Source organism: Lynx rufus, unplaced genomic scaffold (assembly GCF_022079265.1).
Source record: "Lynx rufus isolate CCGP_SWC_20201006 ecotype Redwood Valley unplaced genomic scaffold, mLynRuf1.p SCAF_15, whole genome shotgun sequence".
Lineage (NCBI taxonomy): Eukaryota > Metazoa > Chordata > Mammalia > Carnivora > Felidae > Lynx > Lynx rufus.
Genome location: NW_025814829.1, coordinates 34,972,384 through 34,997,396, shown reverse-complemented (window position 1 = coordinate 34,997,396; position 25,013 = coordinate 34,972,384). Strand labels below are relative to the sequence as shown.

The following is a 25,013-nucleotide window of genomic DNA, read 5'->3' as shown; positions in this document are numbered from 1 at the left end:
ATGAAGGCAGTGAGGAAAGCCGTGAGCCCTGTCACCAGCTCTGCCAGCCACTGTGAATGGCCGGTCCCTCCATCTCTCCGAGGTTCGGCTCACTTACTTTGCCCAAGTCCTTCTGGTTGGTTCTGTGATTCTATCGTGGGGATTCTTAACCAGGGCTGCTCATCAGAATGATTCGGGCAGCTTCTGAAGCATACCTATGCCTGGAACCACCTCTGGAAATTCTAATGAAATAGTTCTGGAAAGCAGCCTGGACAGAACTGGATGAAGCAACAAGCCTGCAGGACAGTGGCCGTGGGCGGGTGCCAGTCAGCACGGGGTCCTGAGACTCCCCTGCATGTGCAACAACAACAACAACAACAACAAAAAGGAAATTGCACACATTAGAACTTCCCTCGGTGACGATATTCTTTATGATTGAAAGGACAAATGTTGATAAATTGCTTGAATGACAACAAATGTTCACTATAAAAATTTTTTTCTTAATGTTCTTATTTATTTTTGAGAGAGAAAGAGGGAGACACAGAAGCCCAGGCAGGCTCCAGGCTCTGACCTGTCAGCACAGAGCCCTATCTGGGGCTCAAACTCAGGAACAGCGAGATCATGACCTGAGCCGCATCGGTCGCTTAACCAACTGAGCCACCCAGGCACCCCGACAACTGTTCCCTTAAAAAGGGCATGTTTACCCAACAACTTCCTTTTGCTGAGAGCACGGTCTGCCAGTTCCAAGACAAACTGATGCCCCTGTCTCTGATCTTCTTCCACAGGGTGTTCAGTGTCTCCTCCAAATAGTGACCCCTGTTAGGCAGTTGGTCTCAAGTCTACACGTGTTTTTTGATTCTGACGCCCACTATGCCAACCCCCAACTGTATCCATACTGCAGGTGACAGACACTGCTGTAGAAATAAGGCATACAAAAATGATCTTGTAGGGGCGCCTGGGTGGCTCAGTTGGTTGAGCGGCCGACTTTGGCTCAGGTCACGATCTCACTGTCCGTGAGTTCGAGCCCCGCGTCGGGCTCTGTGCTGACAGCTCGGAGCCTGGAGCCTGTTTCAGATTCTGTGTCTCCCTCTCTCTGACCCTCCCCTGTTCATGCTCTGTCTCTCTCTGTCTCAAAAATAAATAAACGTTAAAAAAAATTTTTAAAAAATTAAAAAAAAAAAGATCTTGTAAACTAGATAGTTCTATATATCGTTTCTTATCATCACCATCATCATCATTATGGAAAGGCACTATGACACATAATAAATGATTAGCATTATTGCCATTAATATTAAAATACCATATAGCATATTTTTCTCCTTGATATTAGGAAGCTCTATAACCAAACCACTTGCTTCAAATTCTGGCTCTACTACTTTCTACCACTGTGAACTTGGACAAATCAATTCATTTCTTTGTGCCTTGATTTCCCCATCTGTAAATGAAAAGAATACTATTGCATATTTAAGGTTATTAAGAAAATTAACTCTGTTAATATATTTAAATAAAAGTTTTATCATTTTCATCAGTATCATTATTAATATTAATATTTATTAACATAATATTAATTATTATGAATCATGGATATGTTGGATCTGGAATCAAAACCAGTGCAACCAGCATCAGGACTAACAGATTTTTTTTTTAAATTTAGAAATGAACCGGAAGAAGCAACCGAGACAAAGCTGATTCAAGTAATTATTCTCCAGATACCATCAGATCCAGACTCAGAAGATGGAAACTTCATCACATAAAACCAATAGCACAGGACACAGGCCTAGATTTATGGCCAGTGTCAGAACCAAAATATCTGATCTCTGAAATCCAAAGCCAGTAAAAAAAAAAGGTCAAAAAATGGAGACAGGCCAGACACAGGGAATCAAAATGAAAGCCATTTTAACAACCAAGTATTAAACCAGCGGAAGCTCCGAGCTTCTCTCATTAGACAGGAGTAAGTTAGGGACCTGACTTGCCATATTACTGGTCCTCAGAGCAAGGCTGTTGCTCAGAGTAAGGGGACTCATATGCATTTGATAGTACAGAATTACAAACAAGTGTCTGGTCAGAATTGTTATGAAAATATAATGGGAGTGTGTGTAATCTCATAATGTAAATTATAGTTATCATTTGGATAAAACTAAATAATGAAACTGAGATGCCCAGTTTTCCTCTTGTCTGATCCCAAAGAGAAAAGAAAATCATTGCTGTTTACACAAGACTTCAATTTATTACTCAGGTATCTCAATTATTTAATTTTTATAAATCTTTTTCTCTTTTTAAGTGACAGCCTCGTTCAGTTTCTTAATTTCTATTTATTCCATTAATTATTATTCATCTCCTTCCTTAGTATCAATCATGTTTTATTAATTCCTAGCCTTGGGAATTAAGTTATCCATATAACAGATATAAAAGTAAGCTTAATTAGAGCCTGCATTTTAACAAGTTCATCAAGTGATGTGTATATATGTTAAAGCTTGAGAAGATTTTTACCATAGGTGAGAGGAACTTTGAGGTAAGCAAGCCTTCAGGGTCTTCTCTCTGAATTGACATATGTATTTTAGAGAAAGGGGCTTCCTTTTCCTTTTAGATCTCAGGCCATAAGGATTTAAGTTGGAGGTTGTGAGGGCTGTCTTCCCCGCCACAGAAAGAAAACCAGCCAGAAAGTGTACCCGGGCCAGATAACAAAGGAGGGTTATGAGATATAGCAAGATAGAACCCATACTACATGACCTGAGTTCCTGCCATGCCGGAAATCAGAGCAACCCTTGAAATTCCCAGTTAAATGAGACAATAAATTCCCTTCTTTGTTTAAACTATTTTGAGTTGCATGTCTTTTGAAACAAAGTGACCTGAAATGCATAGTATAGCAGCATCAACCATCAAATATCAAATACCAAAAAGTGCATACATTTATCATTCTGGAGCATCATGCAAGAGACCAATTTAATTTAATTTCCGGTCTATTTCTGAGCCAGAAGCTTTGCAGAGGAAGTAGTCAATGGACAAATGGATAAATACTAGATCTCATTGTTAGGAAGAACACTTGTCTCCCTTCATACCATGCTAGTTTCCCCCTCTGTTCTTTTCCAAGTATCTCGCCAGCTCAAGATTTTCAATTAGTTAATAAAGTGTCTCCAGCTGTTTCTCTTGTTGTGCAAATTTCAGGAGAAAAATTAATTAGCATGCACCTGAATGTATTTAGACAAGATTTTCAAGTGGCTTTTTACTATAAAAATCTGAGCAGTCTTATAAAAATAAATCAACACGCTTTGAGAATACAAGATTGGAAACAGACTTTCACTTTCCCCTAGGTTGACAGTATTAAATGCACGAAGTGATCAGAGTGATGGATACTTGCTAAAGAGGAAAAATTTCTGTTAGGAATCAGACATACAGTTCTATAGCATTGAAGAACAGTTTTTATTCTCTGGAAAGAACAAGGATAAGAATGCCTTTTTGTTACATAAACATGTGGAACAGTAGAAATAATTGTTTTCAATCCTCTTAAAGGAACAATTAATTTTCAGTGGGTTCGACCCTGTTTTATCTCTAGTTCTTTATCCACTTCATGTAGGCAATAGTGGGAACTCTGTTTGCTCTTACTGTCTCATCAAAAATGTAAGACTTCTTTTTTATTTTTATTATTTTTACTTTTTTTATTTATTTAAAAAATTGTTTAATGTTTATTTATTTTTGAGAGAGAGACACACAGAGCACAAGCAGGGGAGGGGCAGAGAGAGAAAGACAGAGAGACAGAGAGACACAGAATCTGAAACAGTCTCCGGGCTCTCAGCTATAAGCACAGAGCCCAATGAGGGGCTCGAACCCATGAACCATGGGATTGTGACCTGAGTCAAAGTCAGACTCTTAACTGACTGAGCCACCCAGGCACCCCTTATTATTATTATTTTTTTAATTTAAATTTAAATTCAAGTTAGTTAACATACAGTGTTGTCTTGGCTTCAGGAGTAGAACCCAGTGATTCATCTCTTACATATGACACGCAGTACTCATCCCAACAAGTGCCCCCTCTCAATGCCCATCACCCATTTAACCCATCCCCTCACCCACCTCCCCTCCAGCAACCCTCAGTTTGTTCTCTGTATTTAAGAGTCTCTTATGGGAGTGCCTGGGTGGCTCAGTCGGTTAAGCATCCGACTTCAGCTCAGGTCATGATCTCACAGTTTGTGAGTTCGAGCCCCACATTGGGCTCTGGGCTGTCAGCTCAGAGCCTGGATCCTGCTTTGAATTCTGTGTCTCCCTCTCTCTCTGCCCCTCCCCCACTCAAGCTCTGTCTCTTTCTCTCAAAAATGAATAAGCATTAAAAAAAAAGAGTCTCTTATGGCCTCCCTCTCTTCTTTTATCTTATTTTTCCTTCCTTTTACCTCTGTTCATCTGTTGTATTTCTCAAGTTCCACATATGAATGAAATCATATGATGTCTATATTTCTCTGACTTATTTCTCTTAGCAAAATACCATCTAGTTCCATCCATGTTGTTGCAAATGGCAATATTTCATTCTTTTTCATCACCAAATAGTATTCCATTGTATATATATACCACATCTTCTTTATCCATTCATCAGTTGATGGACATTTGGGCTCTTTCCATAATTTGGCTATTGTTGATAGCACTGCTATAAACATTGGGGTACATGCACCCCTTCTAGTCAGCATTTTTGTATCCTTTGGATCCATACCTAGTAGTACAATTACTGGGGTCATAGGGTAGTTCTATTTTAAATGTTTTAGGAAACTCCATAATGTATTCTGGAGTGGTTGCACCAGTTTTCATTCTCACCAGCAATGCAAAAGGGTTCCCCTTTCTTCACATCCTCACCAACATCTGTTGTTTCCGGAGTTGTTAATTTTAGCCATTCTGACAGGTGTGAGGTGGTATCTCATTGTGGTTTTGATTTGTATTTCCCTGATGATGAAGTGATGTTGAGCATCTTTTCATGAATCTTTTAGCCATCTGGATGTCTTCTTTGGAAAGTGTCTGTTCATGTCTTCCCATTTCTTCACTGCAGTATTTGTTTTCTGGGTGTTGAGTTTGATAAGTTCCTTATAGATTTTGGATACTAACCCTTTATTTGATATGTCATTTGCAAATATCTTCTCCCATTCCATCGGTTGCCTTTTAGTTTTGTTGATGGTAAGACTTTCTAAGGCAAAAAGTAGGACTCAACATTTAATGTTTATGAGTCCTCAAAAACTTTATCTTTGTTTGACCTATAAATATATCTCATGATAAATAGGATATAACATGATTTAAAGTCCAAAGTAAACACACACTTTCCTCCAGACAAAACAAAATGGAAATGTTGCATTAAATGAGCCCAATTTCTCCATATCTGTGCTTTTGCCATTTCTTAAGTTCACAGTGCCCTCCTTCCTATTGCTAAAACATACAAAACAATTCTTGCCTTATACCTATACATCTTAAATGCCTACCACTGATTAGAATTTGCCACCCCTACTTAAATAATAATTCTAGTAGTTAACTTTTACATAGTGCCAAGCATTGTGACTGTTGCTTTACTCACATTAATTCATTTAATTATCAGAAGAACCCTATGAGATATAGATATTACCATCATCTTCATTTTACAGATGAGGAAACAGAACATAATAATTTGCCTGAGATCACACAGTGACTAAGCAACAGAGCTATGGTTTAAGCTGTGCTAGACTGGCTGCCTGGCACAGTATTTTTTTTTTTTTTTTATAAAAGACTCTTCCAACTTTAAGGGAAAAATTAGCAAAGCTATTACATAAAAAACAGATTTACATAAACACACACACACACACACACACACAACTTACTCTTCTCACAATTCAATTCAAATTCAACTCAATTTAAAAGCCCCCTTCTCAACGACTACTCTCAAGTTTCCCTCCTAGCTATCCCTAATTCCTGCTTGGAAATAACCTATGAACTCCTATATAATTCTGTAACTTTTAGAAGTACTCATCTGAAAAATCCTTGTATTATAATGGTGGATATGATTTGTTGACCCAATGAAATTGCAGCCTCGAAAGAGAATTTTAAAATTATTCTTACAAAGCATCTAATGTATTTTGCATGGGATACATGCTTAACGGTTGCTTGTTAATTGAATTAATTAATACTTTATGCCAAAATTGTCTGTGCCTGAAGGATAGAGTCCAAGCAGTTGTCTCAGATTTTGGGGGAAAAGACGAAAATGATGATGATGATGATGATGATGATGACAGTAATGTTAATGATAAGGAAATCATGGTAGGTATACAAAAAACAAAGAAAGAGAATCTAGTGCTGGGTAGTTCTGTGGAAAGTAACTATTTTCCAGAGTAATGTTGATAATTAATGGAATTCTTTTGCAAATATCAGCTACCGATATCTCCATAGACAACTCGATATTTTTTATTCACACTCTGAGGAAGAATGTGGCTTCTTTCAATCTCTTACTGAGAAAATGTAAGGTAAGATCATGAGATGATGATATTTCAAACTCCTTGAGCTCAGTGGGAAAGAAAGCTCTTGTGTATTCATCCTTATGGCGTATTTCTTATTGCATATTTAGAATAATAATGGCAAGAAGTAACCATGATGGCAATGATCTAAACAGCAATATTCATCTTTCCAGGCTTCTAACAGCTTACTGCTTAATCTCAGAAGAAAATGCCTGTGATATTTTCCGGCACCTTTCTTAGAAGTAACACAGTCGTGAGAAACGTGGTCTCCGGTGTTCAGTCTTTGGGCTCAGATCTTGACTCTGCTACCTGGGCGGCCCCAGGTCCATCACTTTGCCAAGAATGACAATTCCTATTTCACACAGCTGCTGTGAGGTGGTGATGACAGGCCAATCACTGAGCAGTAAATTGTATATAGAAAGCACACAGTGAGTATTGGATACCATTTTGAAAGTGTTTTGTTGATAATATTAGTATCTCCCTCACATTATCTGGTTGTCAGGAAAAAAAAAAGCCACAAACATTTAAAAACTGATTGTACCACAGAATTTGCACGCACGAGTAAAGATGTTGCTTGGTTGGTGATGTTCTCAAAATGACCTCGGTCCTTTATCTCTCTGTAAGCACTTCTGAGAAGGAAATGGCAATGATAATTATTTACTTTTTGATGTAATTACTCTGTTATGAATTCATATTTATTTATGTATATTGTTATTTGCTTCATCAGGTCTTTCGTCAATATGACTATCATGTTTAATATCCTTCTATTAGTCTCCTGATGTAATGCATTTAAGACAGGCATGGTCATTTGTTTTGGTATTTCTAGGCAAGGAGGTAATAAAATGAACCATAGGAAAAAAAATCACAAGGATTTTGAAAAGCTGTGACAGTAAAACCATGTCTTTTTTAATTTCTGAAGGGCTGTATATTTTCAGTTTAATCCATTCCTCCTGAGACTCTTAATGTGGTGCAATTTGCATATTAATTGTTGCTTCTCAAAGGATTAATTGGTTACTTCAAATAAATTTGGTGGATTTTCTAATGAATTGTCCTGAGTGATGGAAAAAAAAAAACAACCCTGGAATGAAAATGAGCTACAGCCCACACAAAAAGTTTCTAAAAGAACTCTCACATGCTTAATGGAAATTATTCCTTGGTTTTAAAAGAAATGAGCTTGATTTGGGAGCAGACTTGCCCATGCAGTCACAGGATATTCAGTGCTTCTCTGTGTGTCAACTCAGAGGCTTAGGGAAGTCCCAAGGCTAACAGGGCCTCATCAAAGGTCTAGATCAATCTGTTTGGACAATTCAGATCATGACCTTAGTTGTCATCTGGTTAAACACAGATCTGTAATTTGGATTATAGTTAACATACAAAGCTATGTTCCAAGACTATGTTAAAGATTTCTAACGAGGGTCCTTTCTCCTCTATAATTCCATTTGTCCTGGTAGATTAATGTTTTCCTTCTTGAAACCTCTAATTTTTTTTTCTATGCATTTCACTGAATGAGTCACTAATAAACTTTAAATTTATTTTCCCTTGACATTGAGAAAGTCTGGACTTCTCTACCCAGATTGCCACGGGATTTTACAAATGTCAAATCACCTTGTATTTACCAAGAAAATAAATGTGTATTTGAATCGAGACTCTTTGTAGTTTTATTAATTAATGGGTAATACTCATTTTCTTTCTTCTCAATCAAGAAAGCAAATGTAATTGCTTTTGCTACAATTAGCAATGTGCCATATTTCCAAGCTTTTTGACAAATGATTCTCTATGGTACAAACTGATTTTGCCATCATAATGAGTAACATAAAAGCTTGATCAAAATAATTACCTCTATATTTCTGGCATTTTCATGATGCTTCCTTGGAAAAAAAAAAAAAACTAAACTTTTTCCTAGTTATGTCCTTCCCAAAAATGTGGAATTACTGAGTGAACAGATTTTTGCTCTAAAACACCTGCAAAAATAGTTATACCCGTGGTCTTCTTCCAAAGAATTTTCATCCTGTGCAGCACTATTTAGCATTTAACACATCAAAGTCATGTCAAATTTTCCAATCTTCTAATCTTCCTTTTACCAGAGGTAGGTGGAATCTTGAGTGGCAAGATTACAATTCTTTCCTAAACCAGAGATACTAAGATCTGCAAATGCCATACATGTGTAATAACTCTTCTTCACCCTTGTCTTTAATAAAAAGCTAAAATTGCATCTTCACAGGCAAAGCTAAGTCTCAAAAAAAAAAAAAAAAGAAAAGAAAAAAAATTCTTTTAAAGGCTGCATATGGGATTCAAACAGCATGGTCTTTAGAACCAGATAAACCAGAGTCCCTTGTCAGAAGTCACAATTTAACTTTTTGAGCCTCTGATTCTTTACTTATGAAATATGCAATAATAATATAACATCTAGCTTTCAGAACTATTGTGAGGGTTAATTGAGATAATCCACAGGAAAAGATGGGTACCTAATAGACCTTCAGTAAATGGCAGCTCTTTTTATTAAATTGTTTCATGGACAGAATTCACCATTTAATTTGACTTGTGTAGACAAAAAACAGGAGCCCACGTGATAAAATATAAAATATAAAATAAAATAAAATAAAATAAAATAAAATAAAATAATAAAATAAGTTAGAATTACCTTAGTCTCAACTGAACCAGATCGTGCACAAAACAGGAAAAACTATTCAGAGGAAGGAAATACAATTGAGCTGATTACTCTCTGAATTGAATCCTACAAAGAGTCATTTGGATAATTATTTGTTTCATTCATACATCACAGAATCAGCAATTCACCCATTCCACTTAGCCACTTTCTTTTCTTCCATTCCTTCCTATATTTTCCAACTTCATAGGTATGTTTTCATCAGAGCCAATCAACATCGTAAGAAACATTTTCTGATGCTATGTAAGTGATTTTGAGTTAGGATAGTTTGAAATAAGGACTGAATTTTGAATTATCCAGATTGCCAGCTTACAGTGCCTACCTAAGCCAATGCCAAAATACTTGCTCAAATGCTTAATTAGGAAATAGCTATTTCCTGATTGATCACAAAACTCTTAGGATGGAGAAAACAGATGCTTATTTCAAATCCACGTGCGTTAGTTATTTAGAAGACAATTTATATGATATTATGCATGTCAACCTTGGGACCTCAGGGTTATTAATTATTAGATTTCCTGAAGTGTATGAGTGGCAAGGGCATAACTGGGCTAGAGGCAATGGGGAAAGATCTCCAGCAAGCTGAACACCATTGGAATATTGGACAGAGGAAGGAATCATCAACACGATTCCAGTTCTTTGTGATAAACTGAGAGAGTGTTGCCCACCACTACTGACCCAACCCTGCCTAGCTCCATGTTTCACTGCTTGTAAGGCTACTGTTAAGATATTGAGCACACTTTAGGTCTTCTCACATTTTAAGTTACTTCTTAACTGTGGTGCTCTGGTTGCAATATAATCAAATCCCCCATATTCTATGACTTACTGGACAATTCTTAAAACCTTTGACTGCTTAAATGATGGCACCACCTATGGTACCCATAAAGAAGGCTTTACCATTTCTGTCATATATGCTGAAAATATTCTCCCCTAAGGTGTGCTTTGGCTTTTTTTTTTTTGTAGTTGTTTTTATGTTTCAAATTGTAGACTTAAATTAACAAATATTTTTTTAACTTAAAAATTTTTTTAATGTTTTTTTTTCTTTTTTTTTGAGAGAGAGAGAGAGAGAGAGACAGAGAGACAGAGAGACAGAGAACAAGGGGGGTGGGGAGCAGAGAGAGACAGAGACACAAAATCGGAAACAGATTCCAGCTCTGAGCTGTCAACACAGAGCCCCACGCAGTGTTCAAACCCACAAACTGTGAGATCATGACCTGAACCAAAGTCAGACTCTTACCCGACTGAGCCACCCAGGCACCCAGATTAACAAATATTAATTAAGAGCTTACTGTACATCAGGCATTTGCCAGCATGCTGGGGCTACAAGATGTTACGGTTGCTGTTCTTGTACAGTTGCATTCGAGAAAGAAATACAGCTGTTAAGAATGCATAGATGGTCAAATAACAAAAAAACTAGAAATCAATGCTGTAAGCGCTTGGGGTATAAGTTTAACAAAAGATTCAAAGTAAGTTGGTCCAGGCCTAGTATAACTGAGCTTTTGTTGTCAAAGACCCAGACTCTTCTCTTTCTGTTCCATCAAGTTTAGTTCATGACTTTCATACTCATGATTGCACAATTGCTATTGAATATCCAGACATCAAGTCTATACTTCATGTAGGAATGAGAAAAGAGTTCTAGAAGGAGGAGGATATTTGTAAGCAAGAACTCCCCAGAAGTACAGGTAAGCAAGACCTTCCTCTGAAGTCATCAGCTGATGACTCAGTGACCAGACCTGTATCACATTGCCACCCCTCACAGCAAGAGAGCTTAGGAGAGTGGGTAATTTTGTTTATCTGGGTGCAGTGGTCACCCAAAGACTATCAAGTGTTTCTTAATAAGAAGTATGGCTGAATATTGGGTAGTTATCTAATAGTGGCAGCCTCAGGAGGACTATCTACAAAAATAAATAAACAAACAAACAAATAAATAAATAAAAGTTGTAATGAGTGCAGTAGAAAAGGGTAGCAAATGTTGTTAAGACTAATAGGGAATGGAACCATATTAGACAGGAGGCCCCAGAAAACCTCTTAAAGAGGTGACAAAGTTGATGGAAAGATGAGAAAGAGTCAGTCTTGCATATGATAGAAGGAAAAGTAATCCAGGCAGAAGGAAGAAAAAAAAATGAAAAGGCTTTGAGGCAGAAAAGAACCTGGGTTGTTCACAGAACGAAGAAAAGCTAGTAGAGCTTGAGTGTGAGGAAAGAGCCCTGGGAAGGAGCTGCAACATGAAACCATAGAGCTGGTCCAAGACTTCATTATTCAAGGCTTTACTGGCCATGGCAAAATGCTTAATTTTCAAGAGTGATGTGCAGACTGTGCTGTGATGTTTGATATAATCTGATTTCTGTATTAAGAAGATTACTCCAACTGCTGTTTTGGAAAAAACGGTAAATGACAAGAGTGGATGTGAAATGTCAATTAGTGTTCTGTGATGGTCCAAATGAGAAAGAGTAATTGTCTGGACCAAGATGGCAGGGTGGTGATGAAGAGAAGTGAATAGGGGCACAATAAACCTCAGAGGAAGAAACAGGATATACTGATAGCTTGGCCATGAAAGGAAGAAAGGAAGAAATCAAGAATGGGTCTAAGATTTCTGGCTTGAACAACAATGGTAAGATGGATGGACTTGATATTTACTAAGAGGACTGAGAGAGGAGAGAAAGCAAGAATTCGGTATAAGATGTGTTAAAATCAAAGCTTCTATAAACCAACCACATGAAGAGATCAAGTAGGTAGTTTAAAACATGAGCCAGAAGCTCAAAGGAAAAATCTAGGCTAAACATAGATGTGAGAATCAGCGGAATATAGATAGCATTTAAAGGCAAGAGTATCAATAAGATCATATATGGAGAAAGTATGCAAAGATGGAAGAGGTCTCACACAAGGAACAGAAATACTTAGTGAGGAAAAAAGGTGTCAGCAAAGTGAATGAGAGGGAGCAGTTGGTGAAGTAGGAGGAAAACCGGGAGAGTGGGGTATCTTGGAATGAGGGGTGTTTCAGAAAAGAGAGAGCTCTTTACAAAGCTCTTAGGAGACAAAGCATACAGCTGTATCTATTAGATTTGTATTTTTTCCCAGCAACTTGTCATATTAGTCTTATTGTTCAATCATGATTAGATTGCAAAGGCCTTGAGGGCAGAGATAATATCTAATACTATTTCTGTATTGTCCACAATGCTTACAGAGGGCTAACTCAGTAAATTCTTAGAGTCAGAGAATCACAGCAGTGACAGAAGTCTTAGAAGTTTCTCCATCCAATCTCTTCAACAAATAGGGAAACCCAGACGAAGAGTGGTGAAATAACTTGCTCATAGTCACCCTGCTAATTATTGGCTACTTATAAGTAGACCTGAAATTAAATCCATACTCAATCGATTCCCAGTCTAATTTATTTTTTACTATGTTATACAATAGATTTATTATTTTCAAACATAGACATGGAAAGAAGAGGAAATTTTTTTTCTTTCTTATAGGCAACCTCAGCATCCTATGCTAAGCCAGTTTTAGGTCTAAATTAGAAAGAATGTAGAGAGAAATGAAATGTTGACAGTGAACATGTCTGTATTGAATCCACACAGATATGGCCACACATCTTTCCATATTACAAAATATGCATTACTCAATAACAATGATTGGGAGAAAAATAAAAGGGAGAGAGAAAGAGAGAGAGAGAAGTAGTCTTTGTTTCAGAATATCTAGTAAATTAAACTACTTCCTTACCTATTTTATCACTTCCCACTCAACCTAACCCAGTTCAAGAAACTTCTAAAGCTAAGACTTTAAGGAGAGAACTTATTACCTTACCTGTATGTGGTTTCACACCTCCCTGCTACCAGTTGTTAAAGATACTGAAGATTAGATTCTTTTTTTTTTTTTTAAATGTGTATTTATTTTTGAGACAGAGAGAGACAGAGCATGAACGGGGGAGGGTCAGAGAGAGAGGGAGACACAGGATGGGAAACAGGCTCCAGGCTCTGAGCTGTCAGCACAGAGCCCGACGCGGGGCTCGAACTCACGGACCGTGAGATCATGACCTGAGCCGAAGTCGGATGCTTAACCGACTGAGCCACCCAGGCGCCCCAACTGAAGATTAGATTCTTGACAAAGTAAATCAAGACCACTGTGCAACGCATGCCACACTAATAGTTTATGATATCAGCTCTTTATATATAACAGCATATTGTGTTTCACTGAGATTTTAATTCACTGATCTAAAATGATAAGCTATTTGAAAGCAAATACAGTATTTCTTGAAATCTTAATTTTTATGGGCCCCTAAACTTCCATCATGTAATCCAGTGCCATTTTCCCTCTACATAGTAAATCAAACAGACAATTCATTGTAAATATTGAATAAATCCTTAATGAGTCACACAATAAATTCTTAGATGGTTTCCTAGCGAAATCTCTTCACAAAAATTTAATGCCTTTATCTGATTGTCTTTTACTCAGAGTGTTCATATTCAGAAGAAATTATTGAAAAAAATGTGTTCCATGATTAAATATAGTGTTATTTGGACTATAAAATAGACTATAAAATCTATATTAGTTTTAAAATATTTTGTTAGTTAGAAATTAAATAACTTAAAATACTAAAGCATACCATTCTTTGCTGCTGGAGACACAAAGGGGCTGATGGTTCTGGAGTAATTATTATGATCCCTTTAGTTAGACACATTTTAAAATTATGTAAACAGAACCAAGTAGAGAAATTAATCAAAGTGGATATTAACAATACATAAATGCAGAACATCATGAAGATATTTTTAAGAAATCTGTATTTTAATTTCTAGCTAAATTTATTCTACTTCTATCTGTAAATACATCTTAAAAAAGCTTTCACTTAGTTATTTCTTGAATGACTTCTAGCTAACTCATAATTTTGATAGCTTTTCTAGTTGATTTTTTTTTTTTTTTGTCATCCTCAGAGAGTTCAAGAGCCTTCACAGAACTGTATTGGCACCTGTCTTTTAGCCACCAAAGACAAACTTTCCAGACAAAGACAAACTTTGCCAATTCTAGTCCTTAGTTAAAAAGAAGTGTATTCATGGATAGTAAACTCTTTTGTAAAATGCCTCTCCATAGGAATAGTTATTAACATACTCCAGGATTCTAAGTAGTTACAGATGAATTGTTGCTTTTCTTCTTCACTGACTCCCTAAGAGGCTGAGCTGAAAATATTTCTTTAAATTGCTCTAGACTCTAGAGTAGCTATGTATGATGATTTGACTACTATCCACTCACTCTGGGAAGAATGGTGACCTTCCTTGACCTTCCGGACTCCTAGTATTAGACATGTCATGTAACACAGGCTCTGGGACCTTCACTATATTGAGCTAGCTGCATCATTTATAACAAAGGCTAAACATGCAGCTATAATACTGGGCAGTGACATGAAAAGAGTAGCATTGGGGTGCCTGGGTGGCTCAGTCGGTTAAGCGTCCGACTTCGGCTCAGGTCATGATCTCGCCGTCTGTGAGTTCGAGCCCCGCGTCGGGCTCTGTGCTGACAGTTCAGAGCCTGGAGCCTGTTTCAGATTCTGTGTCTCCCTCTCTCTCTGAACCTCCCCCATTCATGCTCTGTCTCTCTCTGTCTCAAAAATAAATAAACATTAAAAAAAATTAAAAAAAAAAGAAAAGAGTAGCATCAATGTTATCTTCTCTTTCATCTCATAAAGCTCTAGATCACCTACACAGAGAAAAGTGAGCCATATTTGAATCTATTTTCTCCCAAATACATACAGAACTCTCCAAGAACACAGAAACACAATAGCAAACAGCATAGATAATAATAGGAGACATTTAAATATGCCTTATGGTATATACAGATTCCTCACAAAAGCATGGTTTGTAAATAAATCTACTTAAAATGTTGTAAGCAGGTAGAGAATTAGAAGAAAGGTCAGAAAAAATTAAAATAGCTTGATTTGTTGAAAAGAGAATATTTCAGGTAAAATGATTTAAAATAGTTTTCACTGTTGTAATATTGCTTAAATGGCATTTTAAACTGTAAACATGATCATAACTACTAAAATACTTTTCAAAAACTAGCTATTTGACTGTGGAAAGTTGCTAATTGTTTTTTGTCATATAAGCAAAAACTAGGTAACTAATACCATTCTCCAAAGGATTACTCTGTAATAGTTTACAAAATCTCATTTGTAACATATTCTCAAATAGTTGAAAATGCTTATTACTAGGAATCCTTAATGGTAGAAAAATGATTGCTTATTAAGTGTTGTAAAGATTTAGTATAAAAGTAATCATAAAAATAATATAAAACTAAGCCAATAAGAATGCTTATTTTTTCTAAAGTTGGGTTTACCATCACACACACACACACATTTAAGATGATCAGTTTTCAGTAATATTAAGTTATACAAGCCTTTGATCTAGAAAATTATATCTACCTACCAGATAGATCTCTAATCTCAACACTGAAAATGGTAGTCTTATTGAGAAGTTATTTTTTTAATGCAATCTTTTTAGTGAGAAAACTTTTTGAACAGGGGTTAGGTTTTCATAAATGCCAATAAAATGTGTTTGAAAAATTATTTACCTATTACAATTTACTGAACTTTTTGTATGTGTTTATACTTATTTATGAGAATAAAATAAAAGCATCGCTGGCATTAACAATTACCATTACATACAACCTTTAGCCCTAAACAAGACATGTATAAAACGACATTCAAATACAGATTCAAATTAACATGGGCCACTCAATAATCTAAATGCATTAGCCTCATTGTCAATAATGCTATTTTAGGAACATACACAGTTTTGCTTTTATGTCAGAAAGTTGCTCCCCATTTTAACCCTGCAATGAATGTGTTTGCATGTAAGCAAAATTATCTCAAGAAGAAAAGTATGGAAACGATTGGCCGCAGAGGAACTGAGCCAGTGACCCTGTCTTCTGCTTGGCAAGATGAGAGTTGCTGAACATTGTCTAATGGGTGCCTGGAGTCTGGGTGTGTGGTTCTCAGAACAGCTACATTTGCACAGATTTTTGGCTACACTAAGCAGACAGTGAAGAAAATTACAGTGATAAACCAAGAAACAAAAATTATTCCTTGCCCATTACCTGATTATTTTAGATGAAAATGTTTCAAACCTAGATTACTCAGAATATTTTAAGTCTCTGCTTTACGTTGTATATTTAGTTGCTGTAAGATCTCAAGCTGAGACTCTTTATCATGTCTTTCTATAAAAAAAGTACTTCTCAGTAAGGAACTCTGAATATTGGTATGTAAGCTACTCTCTGAGTCAGGTATACACTTAGTACCTACTTTCTTCCAATAAGGGGTGCAGCATATTTTCTGGGTCAACCAGAAGTTGAATAGGCAATATTTCAAAGGCAAAGTAATTAGGACATTACAGTATTTTGATGTTTGACTATTTCACATACATGATGACCCAAAATGAACAATAGCTAAGAGAAAGTCTCTAAATAGCTGAAAATTCTTATCAAGGGCAACACGAAACTGTGCTTTGCTTGTTGTTCTTGTTGAAAGCATTCCTTAATGTTGATCTGTTTATTCTTTTAGAATGTTGTGGGGTGGGGGGAGAAACTCAAGCTGATTAATGTTTTTCTTTGAATTTGTTTTTTTGAGTCCCACAGTTCAGTATTTACTTACATGGGTGCCCTGCTGCTGTGAAATCGCTCATCTATGTTTGTCTAGAAACTGTTTGCAATAAAGCTAAACCCATATGTTTTGCAAGGCTTTTACTCCCTCTTGAAAAGAAACCTGAATTTCTCCTTTTCACTAGCATGGATGAGTATTCTAGAACTGTCTTCTAGAAAGTCTCCACGTGAAGGAGGATTAGAAAATGCATAATAACAACTAATCTAACATGCCTTTACAGTTTGTTTATGATCAGGTTCTAACTTTTCTGTGAGAAAAACACCTCAGTAACTTGGCTGCAGTAAAAAAAAATACATAGAGTTTAGACCATAAAACTGCAACTAGTCTCTTTTTTTCCCCCAGGGGAGGTTTAAATTTTATTTTTCCTAGTTTGGGTAAATATGAGGCAGGCACTTCTAATTTATTATTTATTTTTTTATCACCTTTCTTTTCTTTTTAAATTTTTATTGAAATTCTAGCTAGTTAACATACAGTGCAATATTGGTTTCAGGAGTAGATTCAACGATTCATCACTTACACACAACACCCAGTGCTTGTCATCCTTAATGCCCATCACCCGTCTAGCCCATTCCCCACTCACCTCCTTCCATCAACCCTCAGTTTGCTGTCTCTTGTTTAGAGTCTCTTATGGTTTGTTTCCCTCTCTCTTTTTTCCCCTCTTCCCATATGTTCACCTATTTTGTTTCTTAAATTCCACATATGAGTGAAATCATGGGATTTGTCTTTCTCTGACTTATTTCGCTTAGCATAATACACTCTAGCTCCATCCACGTTGTTGCAAATGGCAAGATTTCATTCTTTTTGATGGCTGGGTAATATTCCATTGTATGTGTGTGTGTGTGTGTGTGTGTGTGTGTGTGTGTGTGTGTATCTATCCATTCATCACTCAATGGACATTTGGGCTTTCTCCATAGAGCCAGGCACTTAAAAAAAAGTTCTTTTAAAAGCCATGATCATAAGTTTGTGAAGTTGAGCCCAAACTACTGAATTTATTTGTGAAAAAGTCACAGTATATGGTCTTTTTAATCTTGCCAAAAGAAAGGAAAAACTACTGACTTACGAAAGTATAGTACATTTTAGGGACTTTTTTAGGACATAATCGCCCAAATGTAATCCTAAGGGAGTTAGCCTTCTAATAATAAGAAAGAAGTTTAGGGGGGCACCTGGGTGGCTCAGTTGGTTAAGTGTCCGACTTTAGCTTAGGTCATGATCCCACGGTTCATGGGTTCGAGCTCTGTGCTGACAGCTCAGAGCCTGGAGCCTTCTTCAGATTCTGTGTCTCCCTCTCTCTCTGCCCCTCCCCTGCTTGTGCTCTGTCTCTTTCTCTCTGTCTCAAAAATAAATAAACATAAAACAAAAAAACTTTAAAAAAAAGAAAGAAGTTTAGGTTTTGCCAGTTGGAAATATTTGGAGATCAAATACTGATATACTTTCTAGACCCTTATAACTAATATTAGCTGTGGGTGGGAGGCACAAAGGCTAATGGCTTTAAGACTTTAGTTCTCTTTTCTACCTTCTCAACTCATTAAAATATCTGATTTAAACACAAGCTCTACTATAACTGGAAGCTTTTATCTCTTTCTCCCTCTCACCCATTTTGCCCATCTTCCCCCCTCCCTTCCCCTCTGACAACCATCAGTTTGTCATCTACATATGAGATAGACGGTGGCCACACTTGAGAGCATAGCATAATGCATAGACTTGTGGAATCACAGGTGTAGATTTACCTGAAACTAATGTAACACTGTGTGTCTACTATCGTCGAATTAACAAATTAAAATAAGCTGTGTTTTTACTCATCATTTCCCACTCCAAGTTTGGATGATGGAAAGAGATCTCTTATTTTGTCCCAGTGTACTCCCTGCCTTTTCACTACTTTTCTTTTCAAAAGAGATAAACATGTTCTTGTCATCCACAGCTGTTCCTCCAGATGTTCCTGAATCAGGACCAAAATCAGCTCATCTGTGCTTTAAATGTGGTCTTCTTGGGAAATCTCTATCTTCTCTAGGTGAGATGTCTCATAATTCCAGGGCACAGCAGGACGGAGACCTTTTCTTCTAAGAACATCTGCCTGCCAAGAGCAGTATGAAGCATCCTGACCAACTTGGCCATGGAAAAGGCAGGCCCAACATCTAGTGGCCCATCCACGGGAGGCGAGAACGTCTATCAGCTGGGAAGTGAGCAGAATGAAATCACAGTGAAAGTTCCTGTTGTAGAGAAAATGCACTTCATTGTTGAATTCAGAGTTCATTTATTGAGGATGCAATGTGTGCTCTGTCATTGGCATTCACCATTTTATTTAAATCTTACTCGATGACATAGTGAATTTCATCACCATTTTATAAATTAGAAAATGACACTTAGGGAATATATGAATAAGGATTCTTTAGATGACATTGCCAGAAATCCAATGCCAGCTATTTTAAGTAAAAGAGAATTTAGTTGGCTCAAATAACTGGAAAACCTATGATGTTGCCTTCAGGCCTGGCTGAGTCCACAGGGTCGAAGGTTATCATCATTTTTCTGGCACTTCATCTTTGTGTCTCAGCTCTGTTTCCCTCTGAGTTGGCTTTATTTTCAGATAGGCTCTTCCCAGTGTATCAAAGATGAACACTGAAGTTCCAGGCTGATATTACCCCCATAGCTAGTAATTCCAACAGGGAGAAAGAGTGCCTTTTTTTCTGAAAACTCTAGAAAAAAAAGCCCTGAAGAAGATTAATTGTTTTGGCTTGGATCACATCCTCGTATCTGAACCAATCACTTGAACAATGTGCTCTGCCCAGGCCTGGGTCATGTCGTCCATTTCTGTGGTGAGAGGATGTGGTCTGATCATATGAAGAAGGTCCCCACAGAAGAGTTCAGTGACTATAACAAGTGGAAAAGGAAATCATTTCGCCATTGTTTGGCGACAAACAAACGAACAAACAAACTCTGTAGTTACCACATTCTTGTAAAGGGAAGTGAAAATCTTGCCCAAGACTACATTGCTGGGATTCATTGTCACCTGAACTGACTCCAAATCCCATTCTCTCCTACCCTAAAGAAGAAAGGGAGGAACAGACAGTCAAACTACCTAAGGAGAGAAGACTGAAGTTAGGTCCACCAAATGTCTCCAAAATACTTTGGGAGTAAATTAAATGGTAGCCTCAGTTCTTTATGGGGTTTGGTACACTCTACTACAGAAGTAGAGATCCCTAGAAAATTTGTGTCTCTGAATCATGGATTTCTAATTTAGGGTTTGCCCTCATAATTATAAAAATGTTTACTATTCAATTTAACCTGTAATTAAAATTTTCTAAAGTATATTTAAAGTGTTCTTACCATTTTTAAGAGAGCATGTATATAGAATGTAATGGCTCCAAGTCATCAACATAAACATTAGCTATTATGATGTACAACAATATAATTTACAACAATAGTGTCTCTGGAGGGTAGTAGAAGTATTTACCCGTATCTCAAATTTAAGTTTTCCTATCAGCTCTTGTTATTTTTCTGTCACTTCCCTCATCTGTCAAGACAACCTAAAAAACAAAATAAAATGATAGTTTTACTAGGATAAAAGAGTGGTCATCTACCACCACTAGCCTCCATCAATGAGCTCTGCTATTATGCTGTTTGATGCTTCAAAAGTATAGTGAACTTAGAAATCAGATAACTGGTCATACTCGAGAGGTGTAGATATGTTCAATCAATGCTTCTGAGACTGGTCTTTTTGTAAATGAACTTCAAATACATTTATTACTGAAAATGATTTTTTTGTATGGCTGAAGTATTAAGAAATAATATTTCTATAAAAAATTTGGCCAGTAACTACATAGGCAATGCCTCAAATATTTAAAGAAAAATAAAGCATAAGCTTCTTAATATAAAGTAGGTTTCACAACATATTGAGGACATAAATAGAGACTGGGGTAACATGGCAGATCCGGATATCCCTCTCACCTCCAGAGTGTAAAGGTGGTAGAAAATCTTTTTTTAATGCTTGGAATCTGAGGTTAGATTTGGGTTTGATTTAGAGATTGATCATCTTTTTGTTATGTATGCACAGACAAGTTCCTTATCCTCTCTGAGCTTCAATTCACTCACTTGTAAAACACAAATATAATAGCTTCTTTGGAGGGTACTCATGAAAATTAAATAAGATAATATTTTGAAGCTCTTGTCAAAAGCACTTTTGAAAATGATGTCTACATTATTGTTGTTATTGTTGTTGTTACTGCTGCTCTGATCCAATAGAATCTAATCACGTGCCAGAGCTGGATTTCAGTAGCATAGCAATATAGGCAGAAGAGTACTGGAGGCTGAAAAACTGAGGTTTAGGGTTTTAGTCTCAAATATTCCTTAACTACTTTCTAACTCTGTTGGAAAAGAGATAAAGAATTGGAGAAATTTTTGTCTCCAAGATTTAAAAAGTAAAGTTTGTAAATGCTTACAATTTGTTTATACTTACTGTTCCATCTATTATTTTAGTGGGAAGGGGGTGAACAGGTGGTAAGAAGTTAGTACAGTAGAGTAGTATCTTATAAAGGAAGAAGGAGACCCTAAGTCAATGGGTGTCATGGAAATCAATGCAAATAGCCTATCATTCCATATACCAGACCTGCTAGGGCTGTGCATAGAAGTCTAGCAGGCCTGGATTGCAGATTCTAAGAAAGAAACTCCAACCCTTGGGCTCGATGGCTTTATATTGCATGATTAGGGAAGCATGGCTCCTCCCCTCGTTGTTCAAGGGCCAAGATACAATAACAATATTAGTTGACAGAACCTTGGCTCCCACCCTATCTTGCCATCTTAAGCATTCACTGTTGAGGGTAACTCCAGTCTCTCCTGGCCATGATGGTCTGGGAAGAGAAAGCTGGTGTCCAAACTTGCAGTTGACTAGGACTGATTATCTTAAGCACTGATACAAAGCTAGTTTGAAGGGAGCTTCAAGGAAAATCTTTTTTTTTTTTTTACTGTGAAACCAGCCTGTAAAGGATCAGTGTTGGGCAAGTTAATTCTTGCCTCTCAGCAGGTAAAGTCATAATTGTATATAATTAAAACTACCTTTGAAAAATCCCTTAAATTTACCCAAAGCACAGTATACATGGTTTATATATAGAATTCTGCACAGTAATTTTATGCACATTAAAAGAGAGAATCACTGGGGCCCCTGGGTGGCCTAGATAGTTAAGTGCTTGACCCTTGATTTTGGCTCAGGTCATGATCTCATGGTCGGTGGGATCGAGTCCCCCATGGGCTCATGTGTGCATGCTCTTCCTCTATTTCTCTCTCAAAATAAATAAACATTTAAAAATAAAAAAGAGAGAGAGAGAGAAAGAGAGAGAGAATCACTGAGGTAGGCTGAAGGGTGGAAAAAGTTTAAGTCTATAGAGAAATACCCAGCATTCAAAGCATTTGGTTTTTAAAACAACACTGAAGGGTGCCAGGGTGGCTCAGTCAGTTAAGCATCTGACTTTGAGACTTTGGCTCAGGTCACAATCTCATGGTTCATGGGTTTGAGCCCCACATTGGGCTCTGTGCTGCTTCAGATTCTGTGTCTCCCTCTCTCTCTGCCCCTCCTCAGATCACGCTCTGTCTCTCTCTCTCAAAAATAAACATTAAACAAATTTTAAAAAACACACTGAAATCACTGCATGAATGAGAGCCTGAGAGCTTACTCTATTCTCTTTTACTAGAAAATCTCTATAGCACTAATATTTATTAATAGGTTTGTTGTTGGAAGAATTCTATCAGTTCTTAAGTTAAATGAACTTTGTTCAGTTTTCACAGGTAACAATTGTTGGTGTAATAAAAACTACTGAATTATTTTTGTTTTCATATGACATTTGAGCTTTGCTTTGCTTTTGGTTTCTTGGCCAAGGGCTATTTTGTAGTCAAATAGAAAATGACATGTGAAATATTACAATGAAAGAAGAAAAATTATTAATAAGAAATGTATATTAAAGAGTCAAATACATCATTTTTCCTTTATCACCTCATTAGAAGAAAACTACTATGGACCAAGAAAATTCCTATCCATTGTCTGATTTAATTCTTATAATAATTTTATGATATTCATCCTAGATGAGAAAACTCGGACTTTAAGAGATGAAGTCATTTACCTTGGTCCGTGCATCTTGGGAAAAACGATACCAGAAATAAATCACTGCTCTTTTGAATCTAAGGCTCTATGTCCTTCTCTTGCCTCTGTATATCTTAAAAAACTGAGAGGCGCCTGGGTGGCTCAGTCGGTTGAATGCCCGACTTTGGCTCAAGTCATGATCTCACAGCTCATGAGTTCAAGCCCCGCATCAGGCTCTGCGCTTACAGCTCAAAGCCTGGAGCCTGCTTAGGATTCTGTGTCTCCTTCTTTCTCTGTCCCTCCCCCACTAACACTCTGCCTCTCTGTCTCTCTCTCTCTCCAAATAAATAAATATTAAAAAAATTTTTTTAATCTGACATTTAGTCATCAAGTTAAACCTTAAGTACAATATAAAAGTTTACTTGCTTCTTCATATACACTTGCTAAAAATAGGCATGAAATCAGCCTCTCAAACATTTACCTAATGGTTCTATTTATGCATGCCCATATATCAGCATTACCTGGTTCCAGATGTTATTAGAAATATTGTGGCATTACATTGTTCTGGATATTGTTGTAAATATCAGTTTGCAATTCATCTGACTAGATTTACTCATATGCTTCGGGAATGACAATTATTTCAGTCTAACTTGGTTTACCGGGATTCGGAATGATCTCACATATTGTCACCAACTACTCAGGTAAGAAAGAGCCCTTTGGCTATATAGGAATAGTTTAAGCAATAATATCTATTGGCTTCTTAGGTTTCATTGTATGAGCTCACCACACGTTCACTGTAGGAATGGACGTTGACAGATGAGCATACTTCACATCAGCCACTATAATTATTGCTATTCCTACTGGAGTAAAAAGTATTCAGCTGACTCGCTACCCTTCACAGAGGAAATATTAAATGGTCTCCTGCTATCTTATGAGCCCTGGGCTTTATTTTCCTATTTGCTGTAGGGGGTCTAACGGGCATTGTACTAGCAAACTCCTCATTAGATATTGTTCTTCACGATACATATTATGCAGTAGCCCACTTCCACTATGTATTGTCAATAGGAGCAGTATTCACTATTATAGGAGGTGTTGTTCACTGATTCCCCCTGTTTTCAGGGTATACCCTCGGCAACACCTGGGCAAAAATCCACCTCACGATTTTGTTCGTAGGTGTCAACATAACATTTTTCCCTCAACATTTCCTAGGATTGTCTGGAATACCTCGACATTATTCCGATTACCCAGATGCATACACAACTTGAAATGCAATGTCCTCAATAGGTTCTTTTTCAGCTCATTAACAGCAGTAATGTTAATAATCTTCATAGTCTGAGAAGCCTTCGCATCTAAACAAGAAGTAGCAATAGTAGAATTAACTACAACTAATCTCGAATGATTGCATGGATGTCCTCCTCCATATCACACATTTGAGGAGCCAACCTTATGTGCCCTTAAAATAAGAAAGGAAGGAATCGAACCCTTTTAAGCTGGTTCCAGGCCAATACCATAACCACTATGTCTTTCTCAATAAAGAGGTATTAGTAAAAAAATTACATAACTTGGTCAAAGTTAAATTATAGGTTTAAATCCTTTGTATCTCTATGGCATATCAACTAGGTTTTCAAGATGCTACATCCCCTATTATAGAAGAACTTCCTCACTTTCATGACCATACATTAATAACTGCATTCCTAATCAGCTCCTTAGTTCTCTATTTCACTAATACTGACAACTAGGCTTACACATACAAGCACAATAGATGCTCAAGAAGTAGAAACTATCTGAACTATTCTGCCAGCCATCATTTTAATTCTTATTGCCCTACCTTGTCTACAAATCCTATATATGATAGATGAGATGAACAACCCTTCCCTAACTGTGAAAACTATAGGACATCAGTGATACTGAAACTATTAATATACTGATTATGAAGACTTAAACTTTGACTCCTTACATAATTCCCATTCAAGAATTAAAACCCGGAGAACTCCGACTACTAGAAGTCGATAATTGAGTAGCACCGCCAGTAGAAATGACTGTCTGCATACTAATCTCATCGGAAGATGTCCAGAATTCATGGGCTGTTCCATCCCTAGGCCTAAAAACTGATGCCATCCCAGGCAGACTAAACCAAACAACCCTAGTGGGCACACGGCCTGGGTTATATTATGGCCAATGCTCAGAAATCTGCGGCTCAAACCACAG

General features: G+C 37.0%; 1 pseudogene; it reads left to right on the top strand.

Moving 5' to 3' along the window:
• LOC124509851 (cytochrome c oxidase subunit 1-like) lies at positions 1-24,294 on the top strand (annotated as a pseudogene).
• Positions 24,295-25,013: the final 719 nt, after the last annotated feature.